Genomic DNA, 16,224 nt, shown 5'->3' with positions numbered 1-16,224 from the left:
ACAGTGAGGAGAGACGGTGAACATGTTCTGTGTATAGACAAGGCTTCCACTGATTGTCCAATCTGGAGAGACACGAGGAGACCCAAAACATGGAGAAACCGTGGAAATGTGCTGACTGTGGGAGGGGATTCAGAGCCCCATCTGTGCTGGAGACTCATCGCCGCAGTCACAATGGGGAGAGGCCGTTCACCTGCTCTCAGTGTGGGAAGGGATTCACGCACTTGTTTAACCTGCAGTCACACCAGCGAGTTCACACTGGGGAGAAGCCATTCACCTGCTCTCAGTGTGGGATGGGATTCACTCACTTATTCAGTCTGCATACACACCAGCGAGTTCACACTGGGGAGAGGCCATTCACCTGCTCCCAGTGTGGGATGGGATTCAGTTCTTCGTCCAACCTACGGAGACATCAGCGAGTTCACACTGGGGAGAGGCCATTCACCTGCTCTCACTGTAGGAAGGGATTCACTCAGTTATCCAGTCTGCATACACACCAGCGAGTTCACACTGGGGAGAGGCCATTCACCTGCTCTCAGTGTGGGAAGGGATTCAGTTCTTCGTCCAACCTAAGGACACATCAGCGAGTTCACACTGGGGAGTGGCCATTCACCTGCTCTCCCTGTGGGAAGGGATTCACTCAGTTATCCAGTCTGCATGCACACCAGCGAGTTCACACTGGGGAGAAGCCATTCACCTGCTCTCAGTGTGGGAGGGGATTCAATAATTCATCCAATCTTCGGAACCATCAGCGAGTTCACACTGGGGAGAGGCCGTTCACCTGCTCACAGTGTGGGAAGGTATTTGTTAGTTCATCCACCCTGCAGAGACATCAGCGAATTCACACTGGTTAGAGGCCATTCACCTGTTCTCAGTGTGGGAAGGGATTCAGTAATTCGTCCAACCTTCGGAAACACCAGTATGTTCACACTGGGGACGAGGCCATTCATCTGCTCCCTCTGTGGGAATGGATTCACACAGTTATCCAGTCTGCAGATACACCAGCAAGTTCACACTGGGGAGAGGTCATTCACCTGCTCTTAGTGTGGGAAGGGATTACGTAGAAACATAGAAAGTAGGAGCAGGAAGAGGCCATTTGGCCCTTTGCGCCTGCTCTGCCATTCATTATGATCATGGCTTATCATCCAACTCAATAGCTTAATCCCGCTTTCCCCTCTACATCCTTTGACCCCCTTCGCCTTCAGTGCAATATCTAACTGCTTCTTGGGGCAGCACGGTAGCATGGTGGTTAGCATAAATGCTTTACAGCTCCAGGGTCCCAGGTTCGATTCCCGGCTGGGTCACTGTCTGTGCGGAGTCTGCACGTCCTCCCCGTGTGTGCGTGGGTTTCCTCCGGGTGCTCCGGTTTCCTCCACAGTCCAAAGATGTGCGGGTTAGGTGGATTGGCCATGCTAAATTGCCCGTAGTGTCCTAAAAAGTAAGGTTAAGGGGGGGGTTGTTGGGTTGTGGGTATAGGGTGGATACGTGGGTTTGAGTAGGGTGGTCATTGCTCGGCACAACATCGAGGGCCGAAGGGCCTGTTCTGTGCTGTACTGTTCTATGTTCTATGAAAGCATGCAATGTATTGGCCTCAACTATTTCCTGTGGTAACAAATTCTGTCTGGGTGAAGAAAATTCTCCTCATCTTTGTCTAAATGGTCTACCCCGTATCCTCAGACTGTGACCTCTGGTTCTGTACATTCCCACCATCGGGAGAATCTTTCCTGCATCTACCCTGTCAAGTCCTGTTGGAATATTATAGGTTTCAATGAGATCCCCCATTCTTCTGAACTCCAGCGAATACAATCCTAACTGATTCAATCTCTCATACGTTAGTCCCACCATCCCAGGAATCAGTCTGGTAAACCTTCGCTGCACTTCCACCCGAGCAAGAACATCCTTCCTCAGATAAGGAGACCAAAATTGCTCACAATATTCCAGGTATGGCCTCTCCAAGGCCCTGTATAATGACAGCAAGATATTCCTGCTCCTGTACTCGAACCCGCTCGCCATGAAGGCTACTATTTTTCTTCTTTATTGCCTGCTGTAGCTACATGTTTACCTTCAGTGACTGGTGTCCGAGGATACCCAGATCGCGTTGCACATTCCCCTCTCCTAATCTATGGCCGTTCAGATAATAGTCTGCCTTCTCATTTTTGCAACCAATGTGGATAACCTTGCATTTCTCCAAATTATACTGTATCTGCCTTCATTTGCCCACTCACTCAACTTGACAAATCACACTGAAGGATCTCTGCAACCTCCTCACAGCTCACCCTCCCACACAAGTTGTGTCATCTGCAAATTTGGAGATATTGCATTTTGTTCCCTCATCTAAATTGTTAATATATAAGTGGTGCAGTGGTTAGCACTGCTGCCGCACGGTGCTGAGGACCAGAGTTCAATCCTGCCCGGGTGATTGTCTATGGAGACAAGTTCTCCTCGATTTTGCGTAGGTCTCACCCCATAACACCAAAGATGTGCAGGGTAGGTGAACTGGCCACGCTGAATTGACACTTCATTGGAAAAATAGAATTGGGTACTTTAAATTTGAAAAGTAAAATCATTTATATATCTTGTGAATATCTGGGGCCCAGGCACCGATCCCAGCGGTACCCCACTAGTCACTGCCTGCCAATTTGAAAAAGATCCATTAATTCCTACTCTTTGTTTCCTGTCCACCAACCAGTTTTCTATCTATCTCGATACACTACCACTAATCCCCTGTGCTTTAATTTTACACATTAATATCTTATGCGGGAATATGTCAAAAGTCATCTGAAAGTCCAAATATACCACATCCACTGGCTCCCCCTCATCAACTCTACCAGTTACATCCTCGAAGAATTCCAGTAGATTTGTCAAGCATGATTTCCCCTTCATAAATCCATGCTGACTCTGTCCGATCCTGCCACTGTTTTCTAAGTGCTTTGCTTTAAAATCTTTGATAATGGATTCTCAAATTTTCCCCACTGTCAATGTCAGGCTTACTGGTCTATAATTCCCTGTTTTGTCTCCACCTCCCTTTTTAAATAGTGAGTTGCATAAACCATCCTCCAATCTGCAGGAATTGTTCCAGAGTCTATAGAATCCTGGAAGATGACCACCAGTGCATCCACTATTTCTAGAACTTAAGTACTTTGGGATGCAGATTATCAGGCCCTGGGGATTTATCAGCCTTCAATCCCATCAATTTCCCCAACACCATTTCTTTGTTGCCTCTTATGCAGTCAGCCTAATTTCCTGTTTTGTGCCATTCCCAACATCATCACTGCAGTTTGGGGTCTATATATGATGCCCACTAATTTTTTTGCCCCTTGGTGTTTCTCAGCTCCACCCATACAGATTCCACATTGTCAGAGCTGATATCCTTCCTCACTATTGCCTTAATTTCCTTTTTTTTTAAATAAATAATTTTATGGAGGTATGTTTGGCATTGTGAACAGTTGCAGTGTACAATAATGTGCAAATATCAACAAAAACACAGTGCAAATGACCCATCCTCTCTCATAAACAGTACCCGCCTATTTATATCCCCCCTATTCTACCCCCCCCCCCCCCCCCCCCCCCCCCCCCAGGCTGACTGACGTTCAATTCCCCGCAAAGAAGCCGATGAATGGCTGCCATCTTCGGGCGAACCCTAATACAGATCCTCTGAAGGCAAACTTAATTTTTTCCAGACCAAGAAAGCTCAACATGCCCGAGAGCCATACTTCGGGGGCTTTGAGTCCCTCCATGCCAGCAGTATCCGTCGCTGGGCTACCAGGGAAGCAAAGGCCAAGACGTCGGCCTCATTCTCCTCCTGGACCCCCGGGTCTTCTGAGACCCCAAAAATTGCCACCACTGGACTCATCACTACCCTAGTTTTCAGTATCTGGGACATGACGTCCGCAAATCCCTCCCAGTATCTCCTAGGTTTTGCCCAAAACATGTGGACGTGATTCACTGGTCCTCCCGCGCATCTAGCGCACTTGTCCTCCACCCCAAAAAATTTGCCACCCCCCTGGACTTAGAGTCCAAGCCCGAGTGGAAGACCTGACTAATCCAGCCCTTCCTTAGTCTGGTCTGGTCAGTCACTTCCAGATGTGTCTCCTGCAGCATGATTACGTCCGCCTTTCGAGCCCGCAAATGTGCGAACACAGGTGCCCTCTTGACTGGCCCATTTAGTCCTCTGATATTCCCATTGATCAGCCTGGTTGGAGGGCACCTGCCCCCCCCCCCCCCCCCCCCCATACCGGTCAACCATAACCCTTCTTGAGCCCGTCCCCGGCCCATGTGCTGCGCCCCTCCCAGTTCGCCTCCTGGCAGTTCCCACCCCTGACCTCCTCTGTGCTACATAATTTATATCCCTCCCATGTCAGCAGAATAGCTTCACCCCCGCCCCCAGCAACAACAACCCTCTGTAACCTGACCCCTGCCATGTACTGGCTGTATGTATACCCCCCACCTGACTTCCTTGACTAACTTCCTGCAAGCCTGGTGACTCATCTCTCCGGCGCCCACTTGTCTCGCTCCCATTGTTCCCTTGAGCTCATCCCCCCACCCACCCACCCACCCACACCAATTCCACCGGTCTGTCCTGCTCGAGTAGTCTCTCTGAAGTAAGGAAGATCAAACAAAAAAGGGCAATCAAACAAAGAACCGAGACCGCTCCAGCTGTAATGCTGTTCCAGTTGTGTAAACAGATCAGTGATACCAATTACCCCTTTCTGCGCATTATTAAAAGAAAAACACAGCAACACAGTACCCGTGTAACCCCCCTGCATCAAATACCTTTAACCCCCATTGCTTCCCGGCCACATTTCTGTTACGATGGAAGCTCCAAAAAGAAAATAACACAAAGAAAAAGCAGAAAGAAACGAGAAAGGGAGCATCCATCTCCCCCTCGCCCATTGCAACCAAAGGCAGCGAAAAAAAATACAAAGTACCTGTGAAGCAGCAAAAAAATAGAAAGTCAGTCCAAGAAAAATAGAAGTCAGGTAAACAGTAATACTCAGTCTCTGGCTTCAGTCCGTGGGTCCTCAGTTCAGCGCCAGTCCCTGATCCTTTGCGAACTCCATCGCCACATCGGGGTCCACATGTAGTAATGCTGGCTCTGGTGCGTGTCCCAAAGCCGCGCATGGAAGACCTGACCGAACTTCACGTGCTTTTTGAACAAAACCTCTTTAATTCGTTTTAAGGCTGCTCATCGCCTGGCCACCTCCTGACTCAAGTCCTGGTAGATGCACAGGACATTGTTGTTCCATGTACAGCTCTTTGTGTTCTTTGCCCACTGAAGGACACGCTCCTTCTCCGTGAACCTGTGGAACCTAACCACCACTGGTCGGGGGGGGGAGTGGGGGGGAACCTCCCCCCCCGGTCATGGCTGCCTCACCTGCACTCTGTGTGCCCCATCCAGCTCCAGCGGTCGCATGAAGGAGTTAGCCCATCAGCTGCTGCAACAGGTCTGTCACAAACCTCGTGGTGTCCGCTCCTTCGGCCCCCTCCGGGAGGCCAATAATTCTCAGATTTTGTCTGCGGGCTCTGTTTTCCAAGTCTTCAAGTCTGTCAAGCAGCCTTTGTGTCACTCCTTGAACCCATCTATTTCTATTGTAGCGATCATTTGTGTGTCCGCCTGTTCCTCCACCGCTTGCTCCAGCTCCTTGACCTTTTTGTCCTGGGCCTCTAGTTTTTGGTTCACTTGCTCCACCGCTTTCTGAAACGGTTCAAAGTTATCCCGCTTCATTGCTTCAAAACTTCCTTTTATGACCTGCAGCATATTGTCCAGCGCTGCTTGGATCGTCTGGTCCGCAGTCCGTACGTCAGCCATCTTTGTTCCTGGGTCAGCTCCCAAACCACTTTGTCTCTGCCCTGTTCCTGCTTTCTGCTCTTCTTTGTTTCCATTCAGCTCCGCACGTTTAAATCAGCAGCTTTGTGGCCGTCTTTTCCAGCACTCAAAAGTTCCGGAAAGTTGGGAAACCAGGTCCAAAATTCCGGCCGGAGTGAGAGCCACCGAATATGAGACTCACTCCCTCATAGCCACCACCGGAAGATTAATTTCCTCTTTAACCGGCACTGTTACTCCACTGCCTTTTCCTTTGTCCTCAGTGAATATATTCAGTTCCCATCCCTGGTCATTGGGCAGCCATGTCTCCATAATCCCGACTATCTCACACCTGTTTACGTGTATTTGCGCGATTCACTCGGTTATGCCGTCTGCAGTCACACCAGGGAGTTCACACTGGGGAGAGTCCATTCACCTGCCCTCAATGTGCAAAGGGATTTTGTAATTCATCGCACTTTCTGAGACACCGACAAGTTCACAACTGATTACAGGGATTGGATTCTGCTGTTATTGTTTCTGTTCTCAATTACATCCAGGACTGCATTTTGTTCATTCTGTTGGTCAATGGGGATGGTCAGAGGGTTTCTTTCTGCTGGACTGGCCGGTCTCACGGCTTCTCCCCCAGTCGGCTGATTCTCTCTGAGCCTTCTTGCGAATATCTGGTTGCACATTTCACAAGGATCAAAGAGTGAAAGGGTGTTTGGAGGTTAGAAGATGTTTCATTACCATTTCTGTTTGGAAACCCCCCAAAGTCATGCCACATTGCCATGAAGAGCAGCACGGTAACATTGTGGATAGCACAATTGCTTCACAGCTCCAGGGTCCCTGGTTCGATTCCGGCTTGGGTCACTGTCTGTGCGGAGTCTGCACATCCTCCCCGAGTGTGCGTGGGTTTCTTCCGGGTGCTCCGGTTTCCTCCCACAGTCCAAAGATGTGCAGGTTAGGTGGATTGGCCATGCTAAATTGCCCTTAGTGACCAAAAAGGATAGGAAGGGTTATTGGGTTATGGGGATAAGGTAGAAGTGAGGGCTTAAGTGAGTCGGTGCAGACTCGATGGACCGCACTGTATGTTCTAATGGATTCATGCTCTTCACGTCAACCACTCGCTGTGGAGTGAGTTCCACATTCTCACCACCCTCTGGGTAAAGAGGTTTCAATTGAAATTCCTATTGGATTATTGAATCCCTTCATAAACCCAAAGATTTCCATCAGGTCACCCATCAGCCTTTGCTTTTTCAGACAAAAGCAGCCCCAGCCTTTCCTGAGTGTTAAATGCTCTCAGTTCTGTATATTATGAATCTTTGTTGCACCTTATCCAGTGCCTCTATTTCCTTTTTCTAAATGGAGATCACCAATGTTGACACAGCTCCCAGTGTAGTCCAACCCTGGTTCTTCACAAGTTGGACTGAAACCATATATACGGGTCTCACACTTTAGGAAAGAGGCGATGTTCTTCGAGAGGGTGCAGAGGACATTTACGATAATCATCTTTATTGCCACAAATAGGCTTACATTAACACTGCAATGAAGTTACTATGAAAAGCCCCTCGTCGCCACACTCTGGCGCCTGTTCAGGTACACCGAGGGAGAATTCAGGATGTCCAATTCACCTAACAAGCCCATCATTCGGGACTTGTGGGAGGAAACTGGAGCACCCGGAGGAAACCTATGCAGACACGGGGAGAATGTGCACACTCCCAAACTGGGATTGAACCTGGGACCCTGCTGCTTTGAAACAACAATACTAACCATTGTGCTAGAATGGCACCAGAGATGAGGGACTCCAGTTAGTAGGAGTGACTGGAGCAGCTGAATTTCTCTCCTGAGATCACAGCATCTGGAGGCTGGGGAATGGGGCCATTCAGCCATTTGAAACCATGTCGGCTCTCTGTGGAGCAAGCCAGTCTATCCATTGCCCCGTTCTATCCCCAAAATCCCGTTGGTTTATTTCTCCCAGTACCCATCCAATTTCCTATTGCAATCATCTCTGCATCTCCTACTCTCATAGGCAGTAGGTTCAGGTTGTTACCACTCGCTTTACATGTACACAAGGCTGCTAGAGCACAGAGGAGTCTATTTGGCCTATTTTTCCCATTCCAGCTCTTATTCCAGACATTTAATCCCATAGTTTGACTATCTTGTTTTCTTTTTCAGAATGTATCAAATTATCTTTTGGAAGTTACAGTCCAATGAGATTCCAGCACCATTTATGGACATTGCATTCCAAATCACAACAACTCGCTGTGTTTTACAACAAATCATTGTGCATATGGTGTGTCTGGAGTTTCACAGTGTATTCAAAATGGTGTCAACACCTTAGTTATTACACAAAATTAAGACTCAATCTTTATCAATAATTTTGGTGAGGACACAACTGTTAGATATCCTACTTTGTGGACAGTTAGAACAAATGTAAATGTCTGTAAAACCTCTCACCACCACTAGACCTCCTAAAGTTTTAAAGCCAATGGAGTACTTTTGAACCATATTCGCTGTTGTAATATAGGAAGCTGGAAGTATGCATGTGTAATCACATTTAGTTTTAAAATTATTATTTTCATAGTATAATCACTGTCATTAGTAACAAGGTCAAGGAAGCCCTTTTATACCTCAAACATGTGGCTTCCTGCAGCCATTTCATCTTCTGTACCTTTTCTATATTAACTATGTATTGATTTCATTGCAAAAAACAATAATTAAATTAATGATTATTCAGCAGTGAACATTGATTATGATTAGTGAATTGGTATATTAGGTAATTATATTGCAAAGATGCGATCTTAAAACATAACACGATCAACCAAAATGTTTCCAGAAACTGCAGAGCTATCAGAATTTGTTTGAAAAAATAAATTACTTGATAATTTTGAGAAGTTACGAGATGTGGTGATAAGCCTGTATATAATATTACATGTACTCAGCAGTGTGACCTCCCACCAGTAGTTGGCGTCAGGCATCAGTCAAGTGACATCTGGCTATCAGCAGAAGGTTGTAAGGCGTACACGAGGCCAGTCTCACATTAGGTTAGTTCCAAGAGAGTCTAATGTAACTCTGTGATAACTTAGTCTGTATAGCATTCTGATCGTTACCTTACCACGTGTACATTAATAAATCATCGTTCTGGCTAATTCCCCAGCAGTTCTGTAGAATCATTGCAAGACAAGATCACAGAACACAACATTCAACATCATATTCTGTCAAGAATATGTGGGCTGGGCAGTGGCGTAATGGTATTGTTACTGTGCGAGTAATCCAGAGACCCAGGTGAATACTGGGGATCTGGGATTGAATCTGCCCATGACAGATGGTGAAACTGAATAAAAGTCTTGAATTGAAAGTCTAATGATAACACCCTTGATTGTTGTGAAAACTAATCTGGTTCACTAATGTCCTTCAGGAAATCTGCTCTCCTTATGTGGCCTGGCCAACACGTGACTCCAGAGCCACGGTAATTTTGTGGTTGATTTGGTAAGTGCCCTCTGAAATAGCCTCACAAGATACGCTGTTCAAGGGCAATTGGAATGAGCAGTAAATGCTGGTCCAGCCAGTGACCCCCACCTCCCATGAATGAATCATTTTTAAGAAGACTTTTCAATTTGAAGACGAGTAAGAAACTGTCTCTTCAATTGGATTCAGATGTACCAATACACTGCGTACAGTCCATCCAGATCGTTCCATACATGAAAAAACGAAATGCGGATCTTGGCAGTTTGCTCAGTTCACAAAATTATTTAATGGCTTTGTGGACGCAGATTAATATTTTAATCACCATCTGAAACATATCTAACGGTAATGTATGCTCATATAGACAGACACAAACGATACTGAAACTGAATTAGAGGAAATGTCAGAGATTTAACTGAACCAGTTTAAAAAGATTTTTTGGCATTCATGATGGAGAAACAGGAAAAGCCACTCAGGGAGATGAGGAAATCCAGGCTCAGTGCGGATTTGCTGTCACCCCTCCTTTCTTATACATGAACGGGATTTAGGCTGCAGAACGTTTCACACCAAAACACAGAGGGTCAAATAGAAGAAACACATAATTCTCAATTCACTTCCATTCAACTATATTTGACTTTGTTTATAAGCTGACTGTGGTCAATCTCAACAACTATTCATGGGATTTGTATTACCCAGTGAAACACTGTCTTTTCTTGGTCAGTCAAGTTTACAATTCAATGGTGCATATCTCAGAGTTATTCAGATTGAAGACTCGAGAGCTATTCAACTCAAAATGAAGTCAAAAATAACAAATAAATATACTGACATTCAATGTTGAATAACAAAACAAATATTGAGTAAAATTGATGGAAATCTTCTGTCGGAAGATAAGAATGTTGCATTGATGATTGAACAGAGAGAATTGTTCTGTTAGATATTAGCTGAACAAATGTTAATGCAGAGATTGCCATGGCAGGGTTGTGCGGTCTGGTCGCTGTTCTTCTGAAGGCTGGGTAGTTTGCTGCAATTAATGGCCTGTGAGTTTGCGCAGTTGTTTTGAAGGAAAGTAGTGGGGATGGCCTTGGCAAGATGTTCGTCTTCATCGATGATGTATTGAAGGCTGTTAAGAAGATGCAGTTTTTCCGCTCCAGGGAATTCATCAGGCAAAAGGCTTCGGGAGTTCTTCCACAGACCCAAGAATCCAATGAGACAACCAATGAACCGGAACAGCAGACCGAGAGATCTGTGGGACTGGAAGATCCAGCCAGCAAGAAGGACTGGAAAACCCAACCCATTGAAACAATCCAATCAGCTGATTCTGTTGCTCCTCTTCCACTAAACAACTCAGTAAAACTGCCTCGAAGACCTTTCTTGTCCAAATTCTGAACTCGCATCTTTCTCCTCTTTTCCTGGTTTAGCACATTCGGCTAAATCGCTGGCTTTTAAAGCAGGCCAGCAGCACGGTTCGATTCCCGTACCAGCCTCCACGGACAGGCACCAGAATGTGGCGACTAGGGGCTTTTCACAGTAACTTCATTGAAGCCTACTCGTGACAAGCGATTTTCATTTCATTTCATTTCATTTTCCTGCTGTTTCCCATCATGCTCTCTCAGCGCTCATCTTGTCTGTTTGATTTACCCATTGCTCCTTTGACCTGATTCTCACTAAACCGTTGAACATCCAACTTCCAAAATCATTGAATCATAGAATTTACCGTGCAAAACAGGCCATGCGGCCCATCGAGTCTGCACCAGCCCTTGGAAAATGCACCCAACTCAAGGGCAGAGCTCCGCCCTATCCCCGTAGCCCAGACCCGGGAAAGGATGAAATTTAGAGACAGTTTGGTTCGGTGGGCTCGTGGAAGGGAGGGAAGCAGCAGAGGCAGCTGATCGGATTGACTCAATCTCAGTCACGGGGGGGGGGGGTGTTGTTCGACTGACAAGGGAGGGATTTGATTTTAGAAGCGGAGAAGAGGTTGGGGATGGGCGCTGCAAGGAGGCGGGGCTACAGAGGCGCAGGACAGGGGCTGGGGGCAGGCCCAGGAAAGGGGATGGCTGACCGGCAAGGTGCCCCCAAATAGGGTGGTCACATGGAACGTTAGAGAGCTAAATGGTCCGGTGCAGAGGGCAAAAGTGTTTGCACATCTTAGGGCTTTAAAGGCGGATGTGATAATGTTGCAGGAGACGCACCTGATGGTAGAGGAACAGATTAGGTTGAGGAAGAGCTGGGTTAGGCAGGTATTCCACTCAGGGCTGGATACTAAGACCAGGTGGGTTGCGATTCTGGTGAACAAGCGGGTGCAGTTTGAGGTGGGAGTATTGTTTCGGACGGGGGAGGTCGCTACGTTATGGTTAGCGGTCAGCTGGAAGGGAGGAAGGTGGTCCTGGTCAACATATACATGCCAAACTGGGATGATGCGGATTTCATAAAGAGGGTGCTGGGGAAGATCCCCGACCTGGGTTCCCACAAGCTGGTTATGGGAGGGAACTTCAATACAGTTATGGATCCAGGCCTGGGCCGGTCGTGCTCAAAATCGAGTGTCAGCAATGGGAAAAGAGCTGAGGGAGTTCATGGAGCAGATGCGGGGGGCGGGTGGCAGGGGGGTCGACCCGTGGAGGTTTGGAAGGCCGACAGGGAAGGAGTTCTCCTGTTCTCGCACGTCCATTGGGTCTACTCCCGGATCGATTTTTTAATACTGAGTAGGGATCTATTGACAGGGGTGGTGTATGCGCAGTATTCGGCAAACACCATTTCCGACCATGCCCCACATTGGGTCGAGCTGAGGAGATACTTGAGGGCTTAAAGGCCATGCAGTCAGGTAAGGAATCGGGGCCGGATGGGTACCTGGTTGTATTTTATAATTAAGTTCTCCGGCATATTGGGGCCGCTGCTGGTCAAGGTTTTTAATGAGGCAAGGGACAGCGGGTGCTGTCCCAGACAATGTCGCAGGCCACCATCTCCTTGATTTTGAAACGGGACAAGAACTCGGAGTCGTGTGGGTCTTATAGGCCGATCTCCCTTCTTAACGGGGACACTAAACTGCTGGCAAAGCTTTTAGCCACTAGGATTGAGGATTGTGTGCCGAGTGATATTAGGGAGGACCAAACAGGGTTCATTAAAGGTAGGCAACTGGTGGCGAATATAAGAAGATTGCTCAATGTGATCGTGATGCCCCCAGCGGGAAAGGAGGAGGAGGTAGTGGTGGCAATGGACGCGGAGAAGGCATTTGACCGATTAGAGTGGGACTATTTATGGGAGCTGCAGGGATGGTTTGGATTTGGGGTGGGTTTCATCGACTGGGTCAGGCTGCAATATCAGGCCCCGGAGGCGAGTACGAGGACAAACAGGACGACTTCCGACTATATTAGACTGCACCGCGGGACGGGACAGGAGTGCCCCCTCTCCCCACTGCTGTTTCCGCTATAGAGCTGCTGGCAATTGCTCTGAGGGCTTCAGAGGGTTGGAAGGGGCTGGTTCGGAGGTGGGATGCGCTCCCGCTGTCGTTAGCTGGGAGAGTTCAGACAGTGAAAACGACGGTCCTCCAGAGGTTCTTATTCGTGTTCCAGTGTCTCCCCATTTTCATTCCACGTTCCTTTTTTAAGAGGGTAAGCAAGATCATTTTGGGCTTTGTATAGACGGGCAAGTCCCCGCGAGTGAAGAGGGTGATGCTCGAGCGGAACCGGGGGGGGAAGGGGGGCTTGCACTGCCGAATTTCAGCAACTATTATTGGGCGGCTCACGTAGCCATGATAAGGAAGTGGGTGGTGGGGGGAGGGTCAGCTTGGGAGCGGGTGGAGGCAACCTCGTGTAGGGGTACCAGTCTGGGTGCGTTGGTGACGGTGCCTCTGCCATTCCCGCCGGCGCGCTTCTCCACCAGCCCTGTAGTGGTGGCGACCCTTTGGATCTGGGGACAGTGGAGGGGGGACGTGGGAGCAATGGGAGCATCGGTCGGGTCCCCGATATGTGACAACCTTTGGTTTTCCCCGGGGAGGTTGGACGGGGAGTTCTGGGTATGGCGGAGGGCTGGGATTGAGCGGATGGTGATTTGTTTTTGGAAGGGAGCTTCCCTAGCTTGGGGACGCTGGAGGCCAAGTTTGGGCTGACGAGCGGGAATGAATTCCGGTATATTCAGATGCGGGACATTTTGCGCAGGCAGGTGCCATCTTTTCCACTCTTGCCTCTCAAGGGAATCCAAGATCGGGTAGTGCCTAGAGGATGGGTGGGGAGGGAAATGTCTCGGATATTTGAAAGAAGCTCATGGGGGCGGAGGAGATGCAGACCGAGGAGCTGAGGCATGGGAGGAGTTGGGAGGGGAGATTGAGGAATGCCTGTGGGCGGACGCACTGAGCAGGGTTAATGGGACTGCAACATGTGCCAGGCCCTGCCAGATTCAATTTAAGGTCGTCCACCGGGCTCACATGACAGTGTCCCGGATGAGCAGATTCTTCGGCGTAGAGGACAGGTGTATAAAGTGTCTGAGAGGACCGGCAGACCATGTCCACATGTTTTGGGCGTGTCCAAAACTTAGGAGATAATGGTAGGGGTTCGAGGGCGTCATGTCCAGAGTATTGAACACGAGGGTGGTAATGAGTCCAGAGGTGGTGATTTTTTGGGTTTCAGGGGCGCCGGAAGTCCAGGGGGAGAAAGAGGCCGACGTTTTGGCCTTTGCTTCCCTGGTCGCCCGGAGACGGATACTTCTAGCTTGGAGGGTCTCAAAGACCCCGAAGTCGAGTGATACATGTGATGTTACGGTATGGGGAGAATTGTGGGTGTTATGGGGCTGTTAGTTGCATATTACTGCTTTTTGCTATACTTTTTGTTATATTTTCTGTAAAAAATTCCAATAAAAATTATTTAAAAAAAAAAAAAGACCCCGAAGTCGGAAGACTGGCTGTCAGACATGGCGAGTTTCCTGGGCTTAGAGAAAATCAGGTTTGCCTTGAGAGGGTCGTTGTTAGGGTTCGCCCGGAGGTGGCAACCATACATTGACTTATTTGCGGATCATTAATCGTCAGCAGGGCGGGGGGGGGGGGGGGTTAGGGTAATGTAGTATAGGGGGTCATTTAGGCAGATCTGGGTGGGGTGGACTACGGCAATTGCACTATGTACTTTGTTTACTGTACATCCCTTTTGTTTTCATGTTCTGTAATTCTACTGTTTACAATGTCGGAAAATACCTCATTAAAATTGTTTGTTTAAAAAAAATGTTTCATCACACTGCGTTTTTTTTAAATGTTTTTTATTGAGTTTTCATATTTTATATCCAACAAATTACAAATTATTAGAAAAAAAACACGCAGAAATTAACATATATATTTACACGTAAGCATCTTCATAATAACAACTGTGGCCGCCCCCTTTAGCCAACATACATATTTTACATTCCCCAATATGGCCAAGGCACATGTTTATAGGCATTTATTTACAGTTTGGTTTGGGCCTTAGCTAGCCATCAAACCCCCATAACGAACCCGTAGCCCCCCCCCCCCCCCCTCCCCCCCCCCCCCCCCCCCCCGGCTACCTTCCCCCGATTCCCGTCCATTTCCCCCTGATTCTTGGCCACCCGACTATTCTTCCTCTTGTTCGTTGGCCACAAACAGGTCCCGGAACAATTGCATGAATGGCTCCCACGTTCTGTGGAAACCGCATTCTGACCCTCGGATGGCGAATTTGATTTTCTCCATTTGGAGAGATTCCGAGAGGTCGGACAGCCAGTCTGCAGCTCTGGGTGGTGCTGCTGACCGACAGCCAAACAGGATTCTACGGCGGGCAATCAGGGAGGCAAAGGCAAGGGCGTCCGCCCTCCTCCCCAGGAATAGTTCTGGCTGGTCTGAAACCCCGAAGACTGCCACTATTGGGCATGGCTCCACCCTCACCTCCATCACTTTGGACATTGCCTCGAAGAAGGCTGTCCAGTACCCTGCAAGTCTGGGGCAAGACCAGAACATGTGGGCGTGGTTGGCCGGGCCTCTTTGGCACCGTTCACATCTGTCCTCCACCTCCGGGAAGAACCTACTCATACGGTTTCTTCTTAAGTGGGCTCTATGTACCACTTTTAGTTGCGTCAGGCTGAGCCTTGCGCACATGGAGGTGGAGTTGACCCTATGCAGTGCTTCGCTCCAGAGTCCCCACCCTATCTCAATCCCCAGGTCGTCCTCCCATTTCGTTCTTGTTGCGTCCAGTACGGTGTCGTCCCTTTCTACCAGTCGGTCAAACATGTTGCTACAGTTCCCTTTCTCTAGGATGCTTGTGTCCAGTAGGTCCTCCAGTAGTGTCTGTCGTGGCGGTTGTGGGTACGTCCTTGTCTCCTTTCGTAGGAAGTTTTTGAGCTGACCTGGCTAGCCGAAATTTCTCTGTCAGTTCATCCAGTGTTGCGATCCTGTCATCCGTGTATAGGTCCCTGACTGTCAGTGTCCCCCCGTCCTGCCTCCACCTTTTGAAGGTGGCGTCAGTCAGTCAGTGCTGGTGTGAACAGTGCTTGTCCGACATTTTGGTCAGGCCAAATTGCTGCCGCAGTTGGTTCCAGGATTGGAGGGTGGCTGTCACCACTGGGCTGCTGGAGTGTTTTTTGGCTGGGGATGGGAGTGCTGCCGTGGTGAGGGCCCAGAGGGAGGTCCCCATGCAGGCGGCCTCCTCCGCACGCACCCACTCGGCTTCTGGCTCCTGGATCCATCCCCTTACTCGCTCGGCTGTTGCCGCCCAGTGGTAGAATTGTAGGTTTGGGAGGGCTAGCCCCCCCCCCCCCCCCCCCCGGATTTTGTTTTTTGTAGGACCTTCTTTGGGATCCTAGCATTTTTACCCCCCCATACAAACACCATGATAGGTTTGTCCAGCATTTTGAAAAAGGCCTTGGGGATGTAGATCGGAATGGATCTAAACAGGAAGAGGAACCTGGGCAGTACGTTCATTTTGATCATCTGGACTCTCCCCGTGAGGGAGAGTGGGAGTGTGTTCCATCTT

General features: G+C 48.6%; 1 pseudogene; it reads left to right on the top strand.

Annotated features, from left to right (window-relative positions):
* Nucleotides 1-251: 251 nt before the first annotated feature.
* On the top strand, nucleotides 252-999 carry LOC119960267 (annotated as a pseudogene).
* Nucleotides 1,000-16,224: the final 15,225 nt, after the last annotated feature.

This window comes from Scyliorhinus canicula, unplaced genomic scaffold (genome assembly GCF_902713615.1).
Source record: "Scyliorhinus canicula unplaced genomic scaffold, sScyCan1.1, whole genome shotgun sequence".
Taxonomy (NCBI): Eukaryota; Metazoa; Chordata; class Chondrichthyes; order Carcharhiniformes; family Scyliorhinidae; genus Scyliorhinus; species Scyliorhinus canicula.
Note: the sequence above shows the minus strand (reverse complement) of the source record. Positions and strands in the feature narration are given on the sequence as shown.